Source organism: Talpa europaea (assembly GCF_964194135.1).
Source record: "Talpa europaea genome assembly, chromosome: 13".
In the NCBI taxonomy this organism is placed as follows: Eukaryota; Metazoa; Chordata; class Mammalia; order Eulipotyphla; family Talpidae; genus Talpa; species Talpa europaea.
The window spans coordinates 87,789,818-87,810,272 of NC_140080.1; positions in this window are offsets into that span (position 1 = coordinate 87,789,818).

A 20,455-nucleotide genomic window follows, 5' to 3' on the forward strand; every position below is an offset into this window, starting at 1 on the left:
TGTCTGGCGTTCAGTAAGCTCTAGGTAAATCCTTCATTAAATATTTTTCAAAGCATTTTCTACATGTGTTGATAAGGGATTCCTGGTGCCTCTTAGAGGACAAGGGATTAGACCCTGCAAAACACATGCTGCTTTCAAACGTGACTTTCTTCATTGGGTCCCAAGAAGTTGTGGTGCTCTTCTGTCCGTGGAGACCCCCTGTCAGGCTGGCTCTCCTCCAGTGAGACAAGAGGGGACTCAGCTTTCTTTGAGGACTCCTAGGCTTTTAGAGGCGTGCACACCCACCCTTTCTGCATCCATCAGGTACCAAATCCTGAACTAGATTAGATTCATGGGGAACTTGAACCCTGAAATCCCTCTTTCACTGCAGAGCCTCCATTTCTCACCCTCAGGGCCCCAAGGTGACAGTGGTGGTGATGAAACCCACCTATATTCTGTGAGTCAGTGTCACTGAGTAAAGTCCTGTCAGCCACAGAGAAAGGAAACTCACACAGCCCCACCTCTGAAGCCGGAAAATTAATGTTTAATCAGCCCAACACATCAGATAGCACACTTTAAATGATAACTGTTAATGTAGCTTAAGCCAGTGAGGACACTTGTCAGGGGGACGCAGAAATCCTAAATTGTGCTGGCCTTTGACCAACTTATTACTTGGAAAAGTGTCGCCATTATTCTGAATCTTATGTTAATCCTTCTCTTGCTCTGAGTTACATTTAACAATGTATGATACACCCTAACATACGTTGTTTAGTTCTTTGAACTTTCTATACGTGGGTTCAGTCTGGGGGGGTTCTTTACTGTGTGGTTTCTTTAGCTTGACATGTTTCTTTTTTAAAAAATGATTTTATTTTTGCATAGAAAAACTGGGGTGCAGGCCAGAGGTGTGGGGGTTGAGAAGATTCACTGGAGACAGAGTGGGGAGCAGAACAGGCAGACTGACTGAAATACACTGCTGAGGGGAGCAGCAGGTGAGTCAGGAGAGGTCTGCTGCACCATGTGGGTAGCTCCCTGGCCAGGGATTGAACTCATGTTGCAGTGGCTATGGATAGCCTCATAGGTTGTGTCTTAACCCCTTGTGCCATCAGGGAGGCCCCCTTTTCTATTTTTTTTAAAAAAGATTTTATTTTCAAAGAAGAACCGGGGTGTAGGCCAGAGGTGTGGAGGTTGAGAAGATTCGCTAGAGACAGAGTGGGAGGCAGAACAGGCAGACTGACTGAAATACACTGCTGAGGGGAGCAGCATGCCAGACAGGAGAGGTCTGCTGCACCATGTGGGTCAGCTCCCTGGCTGGATGTGGAACTCAGGCTGCAGAGGTGGTAGCACTGAGACTTAACCTCTAGGCCACCAGGGAGGTCCAGCTTGATGTGTTTCTTAGATCACTAGGGTGGCTGAGTGTTGGAAGGTGCTCCTTTCATGGCGTGACATTCCACTGTGTGGCTCTATGGCCATTCTTGCCAATAGAACTCGTGAGTGCGTGCAATAGCAAACCATGGTGCATTTCTATACCCCTTCCCCACTGCCTTTGTATAAGTGCAGTCATTAATTTTTGTGAAGATCCTGAATCTCCTAAGTGCCTTCCCTTCCATAGCTTTACTTGTGCCAATTTTCTTATCCCACTGAGGATGTGGGGAGCTGGAGAGAGCATTGCTCTCAGCCTATCCATAAAGGGAGCCGGGTCATCTACAACATCACAGCCATCACACGGCAGATGTTGCAGGGTAGGTAGGTGGCTGGAGTTCCAGGGTCTCTCCCGTGAAGACAATGCACACAGACTGTTTCACCTGTGGCAGCCAGGGGAGGAGGAGGAGCTAGTCACCATTCCAGCTGGTATGAAAAAATCAGCTAAAATTTTAGCCAGTTGCTAAAAGTTGAGAATGGACCAGCATGACCGTAGAGCACCCACAGAAACCCAGATACAAGGGAGCTGGCATTCATTTCCAGACTCCTCCTTGTGGCTTTCACTGGGTGCCTAGCACAGTGCAGACAGAGGAGGCCAGACAGGGACCTCAGTGGTATAGACCTGTGGGAGAGGTTTGGCCAAATTGCTCAAGTCTTCCCCTGTTAAAATCCTTGCACATTTAATCTCACCTTGGCACTTGCCTCTTGCACCTTGACCAGCACAGAAGGTGATGCTTCTTGGGTAGACTTCCAGCAGATGTGTGTCAGGGGCTGTGCTATGTGTGGAGCCTAAGAAATATGTGACATGGACCCCAACCCACAGGCGAACCTCTGGAGAGGCAATGATGGATCTTTGCAGGACAGCAGAGCTGGACTCCACCTGGGGGTGCTGGGGAAGATGACACTCATGGTAGAGTGGATGGCCCTCAGCGAAGATGCACCCCACAAGCTCAGTGAAAGGCCTGGGCATTTGCTAGCCTCTTAGGCATCTCCACAAATGCCTAGAAGGGGTTTGCTCAGCTGCTCCTCTGAATAAGAAGCTTCTCCACACAGGTCACCTCCCTGGAGCCTGGGAGGCATTATCCTCCCCATGGGTAGGGAGAAGGGGCAAATGCTCTATGAGGAATTGGTTACCTTTAGCGACAAAGTCCCTGTTTTCTCTCTGCTTTTCTCTAGGGTGTCCCTTATCCAGGGTCCCCAGTGTGGGTTGCTTCTGTCCCCACTACCCTCCCGCTGCAGGGAGAGGCCACGAGAAGATGCCTGTAAGCGACCCTGAAACCTTGAGCTGTTCTAGCACAAGAGTGTGTTGCACTCGGCTGCCCGGGGCCACACACACTTATGGAAAGAAGCCAGCTCATTTTCAGCAGGCCCACACAGTCACACGGACAGGACATCGCGTCCTTTTTGGATTTTTTTTTTAAGATTATTTATTTATGCATACAAGAACTGGGGTACAGGCCAGAGATGTGAAGGTGAGAGGATCCGCCAGAGACAGCGCGGGGTACAGAACAGGCAGACTGACAAAATACACTGCTGAGGGGAGCAGCGGGCGAGACAGGAGAGGTCTGCTGTGCCATGTGGGTTTCTCCCTGGCCAGGGATCAAACTCGTGCTGCAAAGTCTGGGGATTGCTTCATAGTGCGGTGCTTAACCCCTTGTGCCACCTGGGAGGCCCCTTTCTAGATTTTTAACCTAGAATCCAGGGTCTGAATGGACTTTTGGGAGCCTGGCTTTCCTGAAGTTGCATGTGCAATTTTGAATTTTTGTGTGAATGAGTTTATGTGTGTTTGTGTAGGAGTTTATGTGTGTGAGCATATATAAAAATGTGTTTGTGTTTGTATATATGAGTGTGTGTGTTTGTATCTGTTTGTGTGAATGAGTTAAAGTGTGTGTATGAGTTTGTGTCTATAAGTCTGTGTGTTTGTCTTTGTGCATATGAGTTCATGTGTATGTGTTTATATGAGTTTGTGGGTATGAGTTGACATGTGTGCTTACATTTGAGGGGCATGCAGGGGGTGGGGTCTACAGCATTATTTTTCAAAAATTTGTGACCTCAAGGTATGAGGAATAGGTTACTTCTTTTTTTTTATTAAAGATTTGTTTTACTTATTTATGCATACAAGAACTGGGGTGTAGACCAGAGGTGTGGGAGGGGGGTGAAAGGATTCACCAGAGACAGAGGGGAACAGAACCAGCAGATCTACTGAAATACACTGCTGAGGGAAGCAGCGGGCAAGTCAGGAGAGGTCTGCTGCTCCATGTGGTTTAGCTCCCTGGCAGGGAATCGAACTCATGCTGCAGTGGCTGTGGATTGCTTCATAGTGCTGAGACTTAACCCCTTGCGCCACCAGGGAGGCCCTACTTGACTTCTTTTTTCTTTTTTAATTTTATTTTATATATTTCTTATGCAAATGGCCAACAGGCATATGAAAAAATGTTCAACATCACTTGTAATCAGGAAAATGCAAATCAAAACTACAATAGGTTACTTTTTAAGAGAAAAATATTCAAACCAGACCCTTGACAATAAGATCAAAGTCATGAAAACTTTAAAAGAGGTCTGTGGTTGTAGTTCACCTTTTGATGAAAAGAAAGTCTCCTTTAGCTTTGTGGTAATGTGAGAGGTATGATGCGCTCTGGGACGGTAACGGAAGGTGACTGCACAAGGAAAGCTCTTCCTAGCTGGATGTCATAGAGGATTTTTACTTCCATAAAACAACTAAAAAAAGAGCTTCCTTTATTTCTTTGCAGACTATTACTCTAAATACTTTCATACTAACAAGTGAATTTTTTCATTATGAGTTCAACGGAGAGCTGTTGGAAATTTCATGATAAACTCAATCATGTACCAAAATGCCAAAGATGTTTTCAAAGCCTTACGTTTCCCTCCTTCAAACACTAGAGGGCGCTACACACCACAGAGCCGGCTCCCTTCACTGCAGACTCGCTCTTGCAGCGCTGGCTTTCTGGTGGATATTTTGCATCATATACACAGAGATCAGCAAAAGTAGCAAGAGGAATGACTTGTTCCACTTGTCCTGCGGGACCCGGCCACCCCTCCAGGTGTGTGGTCAGGTGGGAAGGCTGTCACCCCCACCAGACAGGGCTCCTGAGAGTGGGCGGGGGGCCTGCTCGCTGCAGGGAGCAGGTCCTGATGCCTCTACCTGCCATTCTCTTGCAGGTGAAAAGCCAGCCTCAGTTGCTGCCTTGACAGGTGGCTAAGCTGGTAAATTAATAGATGCACCAGTAGATTATTGAACATACAGAGGCATTTATAAAATGTATTACAATCTTGTCCTTAAGAGGAAGATGATGCTAAAGATGGGAAAATGACATCAGGTTCGTTTATTCGTGTTCAAGTTCTGCAACAGCCTCTCTGTGCTGCGGCCTGAGTGGCCATATTTCAAGTGTACTGACTCAGGCATTGATGAGAACTGAAAGAGGGCTTTAGAGGCCAACCTTTAGGTTTTATTTTTTAATTGTGGTAAATGTAAATAACATAAAATGTACCATTTTTAAGTGCACAGTTCAGGGCAGTAAGTCTTTTCATGTTATTGTGCAACCACCACTCCTCCATCTGCAGAACTGTTTCATCCTTCCAAACTAAAACTTCTGTATCTGTTAAACACCCTGATCACCTCCATTCAACTTTCTTTTTTTTTTTTAATGTATGCAGTCTTTTTTTTTTTATTCATTTATTTATTTGTTTGTTTGTTTATTCATGCACTGGGTACAGTCAGAAGCACGGGAGGGTGAGAGAATTCACCAGAGCCAGAGTGAGGAGCAGAGCAGGCAGAAGGACCGAAGTACACTGCTGAGGGGAGCAGTGGGCGGCAGGAGAGATCTGCGCTCCATGTGGGACCCTCCTCTGGTGGCCGGGGAGCAGCCGGGGATCGAACCGGCGCCGCAGAGACCGCAGGCAGCTTCGCAACCCAGCACTCAACCGCTGCGCCACCAGGGAGGCCCTATTCAACTTTCTGTCTCTTTGAATTTAATTACTCTCGATGCCCTCTATCAGTGGAATGATAACAGTATTTGTCCTTTTGTGTCTGGCTTATTTCATTTAGCATAGTATGTCCAAGCTTCTTCCATATGGCCTGTGTCAGAACTTCATGTCTTTTTTCTCTTTTAACCTTTTCACATTAGTTATGATGGCTATAATATTTTTCCAGTTTTGAGCAATGCCAGTCCTTTTAAAAGCTGAATTATTTTCCATTTTCCTTTGTTGATTCACTCATCCCCTGGTGGACGTGGGTTGTTTCCACACTTGCTGTGAATAATACTGTTATGAACACGGTGTACAAATACCTGTTTGCTGTGGTCAATTCTTTTTTTTTTTAAAGATTTATTTGTATTTATTTATGCAAACATGAACTGGGGTGTAGGCCAGAGGTACAGGTGGTGAGAGGATTCAGCAGAGACAGAGTGGGGAGCAGAACAGGCGGATTGACAGAAGTACACTGCTGAGGAGAACAGCGGATGAGCCAGGAGAGGTCTGCGGTACCATGTGTGTCACCTCCCTGGGATTGAACTTAGGCAGCTGTGGTGATAGCTTGATAGTGCTGAGACTTTAACCCCTGCACCACCAGGGAGGCCCCGTGGTCAATTCTTTAGGGTGTACATCTAGGACTGGGACTGCTGCACCAGACCATAAAGCCACATTTCTGAGGTGCTGCCGAAGTGTTTTCTGCAGCAGCCCCACCAGTCTACATGCCTCCCAGCAGTGCACGGAGTGCCAGTTTCTCCACATTCTCACCTCCCCTCATTTTCTCTTTTTTGATAAGAGGCATCCTAGTAGATGTGCAGTGGCATGTTGCTGTGGATTGGACAGGCTTGGATTTGTAGTAATCTTGTTCGTAGTTTTATTAGTGATTTAGATGGACACAAAAAGAGGGTGCTTATCCAGCTTATCAAAGGAAGGTGGGAAGCAGAGCTAATGTGTGAGGGGATAGACTAGGGAAACAAAATAAAATGGATCACTTGTGCCAGGGACTGGCAACTACCCACCCATGGGCAGATTTGGCCCACTGTCTATTGTTGTAAGGAAGGTTGAATTGGAACGCAGCCATCCAGCTGTTTACACGTTGCCTGTGGTCCTACCCACCTCCGGTGGCAGGACTGATGAGTTGCAACAGAGACCGATTGACCTCAATGCCTAAAATATTAACTTCCGGCCCTTATCAGAAAGAAAAATGTGACTTCTAGGTTGTAGAAAAAAGATGCATTAGGCAGGGAAGATTTCATCTATATCAAATATGTTTACTGATGTATAAAAAAATCAAGCTTCATCAAATAAGAAGTGGTGTTCTTTTAAAAGATTTATTTATTTATGCATATAAGAGCTGGGATACAGGCCAGAGGTGTGGTGGGGCATGAGAGGACTCACCAGAGACAGAGCGGGCAGCAGAGCAGGTGGACTGACTGCTGAAGGGAGCAGCGGGCAAGTGAAGAGAGGTCTGCTGTGCCATGTGGGTCACTTCCCTGGCCAGGGATCGAACTCATGCTACAGTGCCTGCAGGCAGCTGCATAGTGCTGCGCCTTAACCCCTTGCACCACCAGGGAGACCCCAAGAGGTGGTGTTTTTTAACAGGAGACCTAATAGGACTCCACATTGTGATGGCTAAAACTAGCACAAATTGTAATATTCAACCACATTAACAGGAGCACGTGTCTGGAATAGTGCCTCTCAGTCTGGACTGCACATTGCACTCACCTAAGTGCTTTAAAAAATATCGATGTCAAGTTTTTCTTCAAGTTGATGTTGTTGGGGGGACAAATGTCCTGAACAAACACCACAAACAGGTTTCATGGCCCCCACCCCTACCCCAGACCAAAGAGAGATCCAAGCCACCAAGCATTACAAGTCCCATAATGTCATCACCACTGAAGGCGGATGCTGTAACTGAGGGTGGAGTTTAGCAGCCAGGCTTGGTATATAACCAGACGTGTGGGTCTTGGGGTGGTTTTTCGTCGGCTTTCAATGTGCCATTGGGGTCCCAGCTCAGCAGAAGTGGACACATTCCCCAATTTATCTCTCTCTTTCTCCCTGAGTTGTTCATTTCTTCATATCCCCCTTTTGTAAATAAACCCTTTCTTCCCCTTTTTGTGTGTGTCTGCAGTTGAGTCTCATTATAAGTCCCTTTTAAGCGTGGGTGAAGACTCACAGTCAGGCAACCCATTTCACATCGGGGTTGCCCTGTAACAATGTGAGTGGTCTGGAGTCTTGCTTGGGCAACTTTGGGATTTGTAAAAACTTCCCAGGTGATTCCAACGTGCAGCTCAGGTTGAGATCCTAAGACACCCCCTTTCTGCTGGGCTTAGGTCCAGTTACACCTACAGTTTTATTTCTTGGAATAAGACGAGCTGGTTCCTAACGAGAAAGGAGGAGTCAGAATTGTGAAAGAACAATAATCCATTTTTATAGAAGGAACAATTGCAGGAAGTACAGATATGAAGCCTCTGGAGAGACAGCTGGGGGTTAGATGCAGCTTTTGGCACTCAATGTCTATCTCCTGAAACAGACTAATTTTTTTTAAATATTTATTTAATTATGCATACAAGAGCTGGAGTGTAGGTCAGAGGTGTGGGGGGTGAGAGCTCTACCAGAGACAGAGTGGGGAGCAGAATAGGCGGATCTACTGAAATACACTGCTGAGGGGAGCAGCAGGTAAGACAGGAGAGGTCTGCTGCACCATGTGGGTCAGTTCCCTGGCTGGGGATCAAACTCATGCCATCAGGGAGGCCCTAAAATAAATGTTTTAAAACAGCACCATGCCCAGGGAAGCAGTGAGTCACCTTTGAAGGATAGGCCAAGGGGTCCCCCCTCACCAGCTCACCAGCAGGGGTGTTACTGGGCGGATCCCACAAAGGGTGTGTGCTGATAATAGTCAAAATAGCCCAGTCCCAAGCATGAGCCTTGACTGTTGCTTTCTGGTGCCAGGCATGGTGCTACAGTACCACATCCTCTGATTTGTGAGTTCATATCATTGCCCCGGGGAGAGGTCTGTTATTTTTCCAGTTCATAATTGAGGAAGTGGAGGCTTGAAGAATGCTTATGTGACCCAAAGCACCCTGATGAGCTTCTAGTCTGGGCTTCTCTGATTCTAGAACATACAATGTGCAACTAACCAGAAATCCAAGGCTGAGTTTTAGCAATGGTGGGATTGTATTTAAAGCATAGCAAAGCCTCTGCAGATGAGAGGTTTATCCTTAGAATCCTGGCTGTTGGAGTTTGAAGGAAGATGTGAGTATGATGTCTATTCCACTCTCTCCCTTCTGCACTTACAGAGTAGGACACTGAGGCCCAGGTAGTCTTGTCCTGGCTACGCATACAATGTTCAGATCCCGTGACATGAAAAAGAATAGCATCCTTGCTCCTGCACCTTAATCAAATGACCCTACCCCGCTCAGCTCCAATTCAGGGAATTGCTTTCAGAGCCAGTTCAGCAGGCTCATAGGAGAATCAATCTCTTCACTTTACTGATGCATTTTGACTTTGATTCAAAACAATATTGCAGGGCCTCTGCTTTGTACTCCAGACTCAACTCTGAATGACTCATGAGTAATTTGCAAGAATGAAATCAGCTCACAAAGAATGCATATCAGCACCATTGAGGGATTTGCAAAGAAAGATCTTTTGTTCCCAAATTGCTTTAAAAGTAATTTCCAAAAAGAGTTGACAAGGATGTGTTGAACAATGTCAATTTCATTGGCCTGGGTATATCTGCCAGGGAAACTCCACCAGGGAGCCCCCCCTCCCCCCGCCCCCTGTCATGGGTGCTTTATGGTATACTTGCCACAAATTGGCCCCTGAGTAACTTTCCCCCTAGCTGCCACCCAGGAGAAGAGCTGCCCTCTGAGAAGAAGCTGCCCTGGGCTCAGCACTCACCTCTGTCCACCCACTCCAGCCCTGGCATCTAGGCTTTCACCAATGAGTCAGTCGAGGGAGGCATATGTCACTTCTGGGCAAAGGTGATTGAGAGAAAGGTGTGCCTTCTTCCTCTGGCTCACTTCCCAAGGGGAGCTAAATGTAAATGACTCCATGCCGGGGTGGAACCACAGGAGGGAGCGAACTGGTCAGAAATGACTGTACTTTATCTGAACAAGAAATAAATTTTAATCTGTGACATCATTAATTTATGGAGACTGATCTGTTACAGCAGCTAGTATAATCCTGATAGCTGCTCTAATTAGATTTTACCAAAATGTAAATGTATAAACTCAGAACCCACCAGCACCTGGCACTTGATTAATGTGTGCTGGTGAATGAATAAATGAATCTAAATTGTATGATTAATGGGGAACATTGCTGAAAGGAAGTTACGGAATGCTAATGTATAACTTTTAGGATAAGGAGGTTGTTGGAATTCATGCACTGGTTTTCTGACTGCACTTAGGAATAAGTGAGAAAAATGGGTTCTGGTTGGCACAGACCAAGGGACAGCCACACTGCAGAATGGGTTTCTGGGTCTAGTGAGGTCACTTGTGTGCATGCGGAGCCCACAAACAAGAGAATTAAGGCTCACTGGTATGCTTTACAGCCACATGCACCCACGGCTGCAGCTGCTGGTGCCTCAGAGCTGGAGGCAGGAACATCTGGACAACTTCATGGACGACTTCATGGAGGCCACAGCCCAGGAAATGTGGCCAGCTCACCCAGAGTCCTCTCCTGTTAGCTCTGCTCCAGGCAGCATAGTGCGGATGGGGGTTGAGGATAAGAGAACACAAATTTCTGGACTAAAATCCTAGCCCCAGAACTTGCCTGCTTCCAGTATATCACCTAACTTCCGCAGACCTGTTTCCTCCATAGATTAGAATAGTACCTACCTCCTGCAGCTGTTAATAGAGATTGAGTGAGTTAGTAAATTGAGTGCACTCAGGACAGGGCCTGGTGCACGGGAAGTGTGAGGACAGTGACGGCGGTGACTGCCCTTTTTCTGTGCTGGTGTTCTTCACTCTTCAAAACACAAATGTTGAACACCCTGAGACATGGAGAAGGACAGCAAGGCAGAGGATGCCAGGAAGTTCTTATACCAGATTCTCAGAACACTCCGCCTGAGGAACCACAAACTCGTAGAACAAAGTGTGTAAATTGAGATTTGGCACACACAGAATGATTTATAAAGCAGTAGAGAGCTCAGGCCTTATTCATACCTCAGGAATGTTCTAATGAGAGTGTAAGGGCACTATTCTTTGGTGTATAAAGGAAAAGAAGACATGGTGAGTGCAAAATTAATCCCTAAGTGAGAGAAAGAAACAAACACAGTCAAACACTGCTTTTCTCTGGTTTCAGTGGTGAGATTCAGGAACACTGTTTAGGGATTTTTTTTAAAGGTTTATTTATTTATGCATACAAGAACTGGGGTGTAGGCCAGAGGTGCAGAGGAAGAGAGGATTCACCAGAGACAGAGTGGGGGGCAGAACAAGAAGATCCACTTGTGAACTACACTGCTGAGGGGAGCAGTGGGTGAGCCAGGAGAGGTATGCTGCCCCATGTGGGTCTCCTCCCTGGCCAGGGATCGAACTCATGCTGCAGTGGCTGCAGACAGCTTCATGGATTGCGTCTTAACCCCTTGCACCACCAGAGAGGCCCCTGTTAGGGCTTTAATATTGAAGGAGTTTGTCAGGCTTTGGGAATCATGGAATGCCAGCCTTGTAGAGGACTGCCTAGAATTAGTGCTTCATTGAACAAAGCACAGAAAGCTCATAAGTTTTCCTGGCCCATCCTTCGTTCCAGGAGGAATTCCTTAATATATCCACAGCAGATGGCTGTTGACTTCTGCTTAGACACTCTGTGATGGGAGCCTTAGGGCCCCGTGGGGCCCCCCACTTGTTACCTGGCAGCTTTACTGGTACAGGATTCTTCCCTAGACCAGCCAACAATCTGCCTCCCTGGAATGCTGGTCTTTTGTTCCTACATTTATCTTCTGGCGTGAAACACAATAAACCTCTTTGCTTTCTCCCACTTGAAGCGGACAAAGTAGCTAGAAGTCTGACCTTGCTATTAACTTAGCTAGTGGGCCTCATATAAGTCACTTAAGTTCTCATTGCCTTGATTTACTTTTAAAAGGGGTGTTGTATGTTTGGAAGATTCTATGGAACACATGAAGGATGAAGTCTTCAACCAAGTATTTACCCAGTAAAGGGTGGTTATAATTATAATGTGGGTTCAGTTCTCAGGACCCCCCAGAGTCTTCTCTAAGTTAAATAAGCCTGTTTCTGCCAGTTATTCCCACTTGGTCTGGAGGCAAGTTCCACCCCATTCTGGTTGTCGCTCTTGAATGCTTATTGTGGAGAGAAGCAGAAGCAAAAAGAGTCATCTGAGGAAAGAAACTATGAAGAAAAGGATGAACACACTTGTCTTCGGGAATTTTCTTGATGCTACAGAGAAAGTGCAGTGGGTAATTTGGTATGACCTTGTTTGGCATAAAGGTCTTTGCAGATATAAGTTAGAAATCCTGAGATGACGTCATCTTGTATAATGTAGGTGGGCTGTAATCCCAATGAATGTCCTGATAGAGATAGGCAGGGGGAGATTTGATTTATGAGAAAATGGGGCAGAGATTAGAGTGATGCATCCAAGGAGGGTGAGGAGCCTCCAGATGTCAGAAGAAGCAAGGAAGTATTATCCCCTAGAGCGACCCTGGCCATACTGACATCTTGGCATTGGACTTGGGGACTCCAGAATTGTGAGAGAATCTATTTATTTATTTTTAAGATTTATTCATGCATACAAGAGCTGGGGTACAGGCCAGAGATGCACGGCGGGTGAGAGGATTCACCAGAGACAGAGTGGGGAACAGAACAGGCAGACGGACTGAAATACACTGCTGAGGGGAGCAGCGGGTGAGACAGGAGAGGTCTGCTGTGCCATGTGGGGTGCTCCCTGGCTGGCTGGGGATCGAACTCATGCTGCAGAGGCTGCAGATTGCTTCATGCTGTGGTGCTTAACCCCTTGTGCCACCAGGGAGGCCCGAGAATCAATTTATTTTAAGCTACCACGTTTATGATAATTTCTTACAGTAGCCACGGGAACTAATACAGAGGGTGTTTTCCTTCCCTGAGGAGACTGAATCAGAATACGAAGGACATTCCCTGGAGAAGAAGTAAACACCCGCTTAGCTCTGACAGTGTCAGAACCATGAGGAAAGAGGATGTGAGGCATATTGAGTGGGAAAAGTCAAACAGGTGACTAAGGAATTAATCTGTCACAAAATGAATGACAGCACCTTGGTGAGCAAGAGGCAGCCCGCTTTGTAATCTTCACAGAGACCTGACAAGCTGTGGAGAGTCACTGACAGGTCTGGCCTAAGGGAGAAATGCTGCTCCCGTGACTGGTGCCACCATCTTGGATCCCAGAGAGGCAAGAAGGTGGGTGGAAGGTGCACTTGCCGGGAAGCCCTCCTGGGCCTGGGACTTTCCCGTCTGCTGGAAGGAGACAGTTATCTTCTCTTGCCCTCAGCTTCCTAAAATGGAAAAAATAATGTTTCCGCTCTAAGAATACTACTATGGCTTAATCTATTCATGGCTGTGACACATGAAATTTTTTTTGTAATGTCCCTGGTGTGGTTTTTAATAGGGCATAAATATGCACAGACAACTCAACGAAGCTGTCACTTTGAGTCTAAATGTGATAGACTTTGCGTCAGTCAGGAGAGTCTGGGTTATGTTAACAGACAACCCCCAACCTCAACAGCTTCCATCAATAAAGCTTTCAGTGGGCTAAGCTGCGCTCTTCCTTCTCTCCTCTCAAGTACCTCAGAATAGGACCATATTTGGAGTTAGGGTCTTTAAAAAGTATTTAAGTTGACATGAGGCTATGAGGATGGACTTTAATCCAGTGTGATAGAGGTCCTTATAAGAGGGAAAATTTGCATACAAATGCCACAGAGGGACAACAATATAAAGATAATGAAGATGACCACCTGCAAGCCAAGGAGAGGCTCAGTATAGATTCTTTATTCATGGTCCTCAAGTGCCCCAACCCTCCCAGCAATTTGACCTCAGACTTCTAGCCTCTGGAACTGTGAAAAAATACATTTCTGTTGTTTAAGCCAGCAGATCTGTGGTATTTTTTATGACAGCCTAATGTTTAATTTATTTCTTGCTTGCACTATGTGTCCATTGGGGACTGGCGAGAAGGCTCTATCGTGATGGTCACTTAGGAACCCTGGCAAGGGAGCAGCAGCCTTCTTGGATGTCACAAGGTGTGTTACAAGACCCAGAACCTGGGAGAGTCTGGCAGTGATCAGTAAATGCTCTGATTTAGGACAATCACTTCTGCTGACCACTCATTGACCAGGCTTCCTATGGTCTCATTCAACCACAAGGCAGATGAGAAACACAGCGCCCCATTGTAGGAGTTCATAGATCCTGGTCCAAAGGTGGAGACATACCTACTAGGTGTGCAGAGCTTCCTAGGATCCTCAGTGCTCAATTTACAGTTTCCTTCAAGAGAAAGAAATGCTTTGCTTGGCTCTGCATTTCAAGGTCACTGAAATACTCAGTCCACATTTCTCACAAAGGACTTCTAAAATGTTTGTCAAACTGGCATCCAAGTTCTCTATAAGAAATTATGTGTTCTCATTTTGAGGATGACCTATAAAAATATGAACACAATTTATTTCACTGAAATTAAGAACCATCAAACTTATTGTGTAAAGAGCCAGATAGTAAACATTTCAAACTTTTCAGGCCATGTGGTTTCTATTTCAACTCTAACTCAGCCCTGTAGAGCAAAAGCAGCCACGGACAATACATAAAGGACACAAACGAATGGGTGTGGCCAAGTTCCAAACAAACTTTAGTTAAAAAACCAGGCAGTAAGACTCAGTTTGGCCCATGGTCATGATTTGTCATCCCTGATCTATACGGTTTTCCTGCCAACATGTGCAATTGCATTTTTAATCCAGTCTAGCCTGACAGAGGCCAAATGACAAACTTTTGATGGGTCAAAGGATATTTCTCATCAGTTCCAAGAAAGAAAATTGTTGGGGGCCATGCCAGGGCATGGAGTGTGACCCTCCAGTCTGGTGCCAAATTGTAAAGTAGGTGGCAGATGGTGCCACTTTCCAGTGAGGAGTCATGGGGGCATTTAGAAGGCGGGCTCGGGAGCCAGACTCATCTGGGTTCAAATCCCAGTTCTGACACTTGTCTGTTCTGGACTTGGCACATTTCCTCACCTTTCTGTGTCCTGGTCTCCCCTCATCTCTGCAGAGTGAGATGCCAGAGAGGATTTGAAGGGCTGTTGGTGACTTGGTTGAGTTGAACCTTGTAAAGCATTTAGAGGAGCTCCTGGTACTTACTTTTTAAAATTTTAATTATTTTAAAATATTTATTTATGCACACAAGAGCTGGGGTGCAGGCCAGAGCTGTAGGGTGTGAGAGGATTCATCAGAGACAGAGTGGGGAGCAGAACAGGAGGATTGACTGTAATACTCTGCTGAGGGGAGCAGTGGGTGAGACAAGAGAGGTCTGTTGCACCATGTCGGTCAGCTCTCTGGCCAGGGATCGAACTCGTGCTGCAGTGGCTGCAGATAGCTCTATAGTGCTGTGACTTAACCCCTTGCACCACCAGGGAGGCCCTCCTGGTACTTATTAACAGCCCTCATGATCACAGATAAAGATGTTGATTATACTTCCTTATGCAGACCAATTGTCAAAACAGTCCATTAGGAATAACTGGTTGTAACTAGGGAAAGAGAAATTTTTTTGGCCTTAGTACTGACAATATATGGAGTAGCTATATATTTGGTGCTCAGTTTAATAATTCAAGCAGACCAGCCTTATCTCTGAATGAACAAGACAATTTTATAGAGTAATCAGATGACCAATGACTAAAACTGGCATTTGTATTCCGAGCAGACTTGGTACGTGCATGATGTGTGACATCCTAAGCTAGCAAAGTCTTGAATGTATTTACACAATTCTTTCTAATACTGGTAGTCATTAGCATGATTGAGGTTAAACCACAGAAAATGATTGTGTATAGAACCAGAATCCAAGTTATATCTTTCTATAATTAAGTCCAATGAAAGCAATTTAATTTTAAAACAGTATCATTTGCCGCATGAAATAGTGTGATTAATTTGAATTTAATCACTTCTATTGCATTGTTAAAGTTTTGCATTTTGGTTTTTGAGTTTATATATAGCTTATATAAGTGCTAAAAGCCAAAGGAGATATGTAGATATATGTTTGTATGTATTCAAATTTCATTTTTGCCAACTAGAAGGAAGGATAGAAACAACTAGTGGCCATTGTCACCAGTGAGGATTATATTCTAGATGCTTAATAGAAATATTTGCTAAATTATGTTGAATTAATATATAATAATAAAAAATAAGGTCAACACTGGATATTTGTAAAATTAATTTCATATAATAATATCTTCATATCATTTCTCTGGAATAGTAATTACATAAGTGGGAGAAACTCTGCTAAGCTGTGACACTGAATCTTTGCTGTAATTTTCTGGAACCGTGTGTGTGTGTGTGTGTGTGTGTGTGTCCTCGTCTTGTCTCTGTGAGCAGATAACCTATACTCACCTGGACTCTGGGATGTTAAGTAATAAAAAGCCAGCTGAATCCAGTTTAGAGAAAAAAACTTTCCTTTAAGGCATTGAACAGTCAAGTAAGAGTAAGGGTGGAAGGTCTTTCTGGGCATCAGAAACATTCAGAGCCAGGGATTTGAAGAACACAAGTAATAATTGTTCAACCACTGCTTAGCAAATAAAGTTATAAAACTTCAGGGAAAAAAAAAAAGAAGGTTGCAGGTCCGGGGCTCTGGGACCTGAGGTCTCAGGCCAGCCTGATTATGTCCCTCGGTCAATTTTCTCATCTCTTTTCCTTGATGCGTTTCTCACGTTAAACCCTGTCTTTATCGAGTGTGGGATTGCGGTGGGTCTGTCCCCATCCCCTTCCCAGCAGACTCCGCCAGCCCTGGAGGGCAGGTGCTCTTTCTCACTGCTGCCCACCCCTGGCGCATCGCCTGGCATACACCAGGTACTCAAACAAATGAATACATGAGAGAAGTGATGGGTGATAAGGGGCTGCAAGAAGTAGCAGGGGAATCTAAACTAGACTCAGGGGCAGCAAAGACCTCGCCGAAGGCAAGACGTGACGCCTGGGACCTGCCGCTTAGGAGAGAACAGTCTGATAAAATGTGAAGCTCAAGGCTCCAAGCAGAGAGAACAGATGGGAAGTCCCAAGAGCAGAGAACATAAGTAGTAAATTAATTCCAGCGCCAGGGCTAGGTTCGGCTCTGAACTCCCTGCAATGGTCAGGAAAGCCCCTGTTGATTGTGTTCTAGAAGGATTGGAGTTGATTATTGTTTTTTCAGCTCCAGCATGATTAAAATCATTACCCAAGAACTTGTATCCAAGCAAAGAGTTCTTAATATTTAATATTCCTTTGACTCTCAAGAGGAAATTGTAATTGCCTATTAGTCATATTGCAGCTGGCACCAAATTATGAGGGACAGCATAGAGTGTGTGTGTGTTTGTGTGTGTGTGTGTGTCTACAAAAGGGGGGGAGACCTCAGCAGTGTACTTCAGTCCTTCTGCCTGCTCTGCTCCCCGTTCTGGCTCTGGTGAATTCTCTCACCCTCCCGCACTTCTGACTGTACCCAGTGCTTGTATAAATAAACAAATAAATCTTTAAAAAAAAAACAAAACAAAAGCGGGGGAGAGAAAGAAAGGAGTAGGTAATAAGAAAATGCACTATGACTCAGAAGGACTGAGAAAATAAATGAGTAAAAGGACTAGTAAAGAAGAAAAGCATTGAGTGATTTATTTCAATTATTTGATTTATTCAGAATGGACTAGACCACAAATGGATAGAGATGATATTCTTAAACTCCTCCCATCCCAAAACCTCTATCCATCAGTGTTGATTCAAGAGCTCAGTGCTATTCCAAACACAATGAGAAACCTGAATTAGAGCCACAGAGTTCTTAGTGCAGCAAATGCCAGGACAATAAGAAATATCTATGACTTGCCCAAAGTTGAAGATGCTGGGCATGGCCGGAGTCCTTTCTTCAGCAGAAACACCAATGTGCTAAGGAATATTTAATGGATTCTTACCACGTGCAGGGCGCTCACAGAGAAGCTCTGCAAGATAGCATACCATTTTGTGGCTCTTCTGAAAGACATGGAATAATTGCACCCTGTTCTTGATCATTGCACCTTGAATTTACTTGTTGGTTAGAAGCAACACATCGATTGAGGTTCTCTGTCAAGAGTTTGTATCCTGTCTTTCTCACTATTTGACTTTCCTCTCCAAGGGCATCCAGAAATGGAGCACGAGATGCTGGTCCCCTCTGCTGCTTCTTGTCCCCTCGTCCCTCTTTTCTCACCACTCTTCAGGGGGGCAGTTTGAGGATATGGCTACAGATTGTCCTCCCCAGCTGATCCCTTTAACAGTTGTCCTATAGGGCCTCCCTGGCAACCTATGACGCTATCTGCGGCCACTGAAGCACAAGTTCAATCCCTGGGCAGGGAGCTGACCACATGGCACAGCAGGCCTCTCCTGTCTCTCCCACTGCTCCCCTCAGCAGTGTATTTCAGTAGATCTGCCTATTCTGCTCCCCACTCTTATCTCTGGTGAATCCTCTCTTCCCCCCAAGCCCCACACCTCTGGCCTGTACCCCCAGTTCTTGCATGCATAGATAAATAAATCTTAAAAAAAAAAAGAGTTGTCCTATAGCCTAAAAAATTGTTCTTCTTTTGTACAGAACCTCCCTGACTTCCAGACTCTGCCATAATAAAATGACATACTTGTTATAGAGCAGTATTTAATACATGAATTCACCTATCGACATCATTCCTTCCCAGGTCACGTTCTGGAACACATTGCCCTATCTCCATCTATACCTCCATACTTCCTTCTCATAACTAATGTCTAGACATCTTTCTGAAGATTTCTGTCTCCGGCAGACACTTGAAGTTCAAGGGGCCAAAAAGATGCCGGTTGTTGGTGATTGAAGGTGAGGGCACATTTAGGAACCCAGAGGTCAAGCCCACACTAGGTCATCCACAGTGGCCACACAGTGGATCAGTTTCAGGTACTGATGGACAGCTGATTAATCCCAAGATAATGCCACTTCACCAGGCTTAGTAGATGGATGACTTGATCTTTTTCTTCTGGTTACCAAGATATCAGGTCCTAATCCCTGAAATCTATAAATGTAACATTATTTGGAGAAAAGGTCTTTGCAAATAGGATTTTGCTAAAGATCTTGAGAAGGGGAGATTATCCTGTGTTATCTGTGCTCTAACCACAATCTCATGTGTCCTTATAAAGGGGGCAGAAGGAGCTTTGACACACACACAAACGAGAAGATAATGTGGAGATGGGGACAGAGATTGCAATGAGGCAGGAAAGTAAAATTGTGTTGGAAATGCACATATCAGGAGCTAGATGAAAGTGTAGGTTTGTTTTTGTTTTTTTTTTTTAAAGATTTCTTTTATTTATGCATACAAGAGCTGAGGCACAGGCCAGAGATGTGAGGGGTGAGAGGATTCACCACAGACAGAACGGGGAACAGAACAGGCAGACTGACTGAAATACACTGCTGAGGGGAGCAGCGAGGAGACAGGAGAGGTCTGCTGCGCCATGTGGGTAGCTCCCTGGCCGGCTGGGGATCGAACTTGCGCTGCAGAAGCTGCGGATAGCTTCATAGTGTGGTGCTTAACGCCTTGCGCCACCAGGGAAGCCCTAGGTTTGTTTATTTTCAATGAGCATGTGTGTATGGGGATGAAGGAGACAGGCTTAGCAACAACTGCAAGCTTACTTTTCATTTTATAGATGCAAGTGCTGGCAAACATGGGCTTACATAAGTAAGTAGGCAGAAACAGGATTCCTCCCATAGCATTCATTTCCTGGAGCTGCTTCTAATGCATATGCCAAAAATCATATTTTTCATCTATCAGTTGACAGCTTAGTTAAGTACTCCTCCAAGATTGCTCAAGGCAGGGAATTGGAAACCATATGACTTGCAAAAGGATTTGCTACCCAGTCATTAGAGTCACTCATTTTCCTCATTCTCTCTGAAGCGCACCAGAAAGTTTTACCAGGACTTACCAAGTGACTCGATCATGCCAATTACTGCAAGTTTGGAAGCATATTTTTATTCCTGATAAACCCAGAAAAGGTCAGAAAAAACAAAATATCATTCATCTCAAGCCTTTCTTGTCAATGTGATTAAAAATATGACTTAAGGGCCTCCCCAGTGGCGCAGTGGTTGAGCGCTGGGTTGCGAAGCTGCCTGCGGTCTCTGCAGCGCCGGTTCGATCCCCGGCTGCTCCCCGGCCACCAGAGGAGGGTCCCACATGGCGCGCAGATCTCTCCTGCCACCCGCTGCTCCCCTCAGCAGTGTACTTCGGTCCTTCTGCCTGCTCTGCTCCCCGCTCTGGCTCTGGTGAATCCTCTCACCCTCCCGCGCTTCTGACTGTACCCAGTGCATGTACAAACAAAACAAACAAACCAACAAATAAATAAATAAATAAATAAAACATGCTTCTAAATAAAAAAAAAAATGACTTAAATATGGGATTTTTTCAAAATCTTGGAATTTTGGATTTAGCTCATCAAAACAAAGGAAATGTTGGCAAAGCCAGTCTTTATCAAGTCCATCGGAAAAATCAGACCTGCTTTCTGTTAGAAAAGGCCCAACATTATTTTGTTGCTCAAGTCATTGTGTTCACATGTGTTCCCCATGATGGCGCCCTTGCATTTCTGACTTTTTTTTAATAAAGAAAAATTTTAAAAAGATTTATTTATGCACACAAGAACTGGGGTATAGGCCAGAGGTGTGTGTGTGGGGGAGGCAGGGCGAGAGGATTCACCAGAGACAGAGTGGAGAATAGAACAGGCGGATCTACTGAAATACACAGCTGAGGGGAGCAACGGGCAAGACAGGAGAGGTCTTCTGTGCCATGTAGGTAGCTCCCTGGCCGGGGATCGAACTCCTGCTGCAGAGGCTGCGGATAGCTTCACAGTGCTGTGCTTAACCCCTTGTGCCACCAGGAGGCCCCCATTTCTGACTCCTAAGTGGAGGAG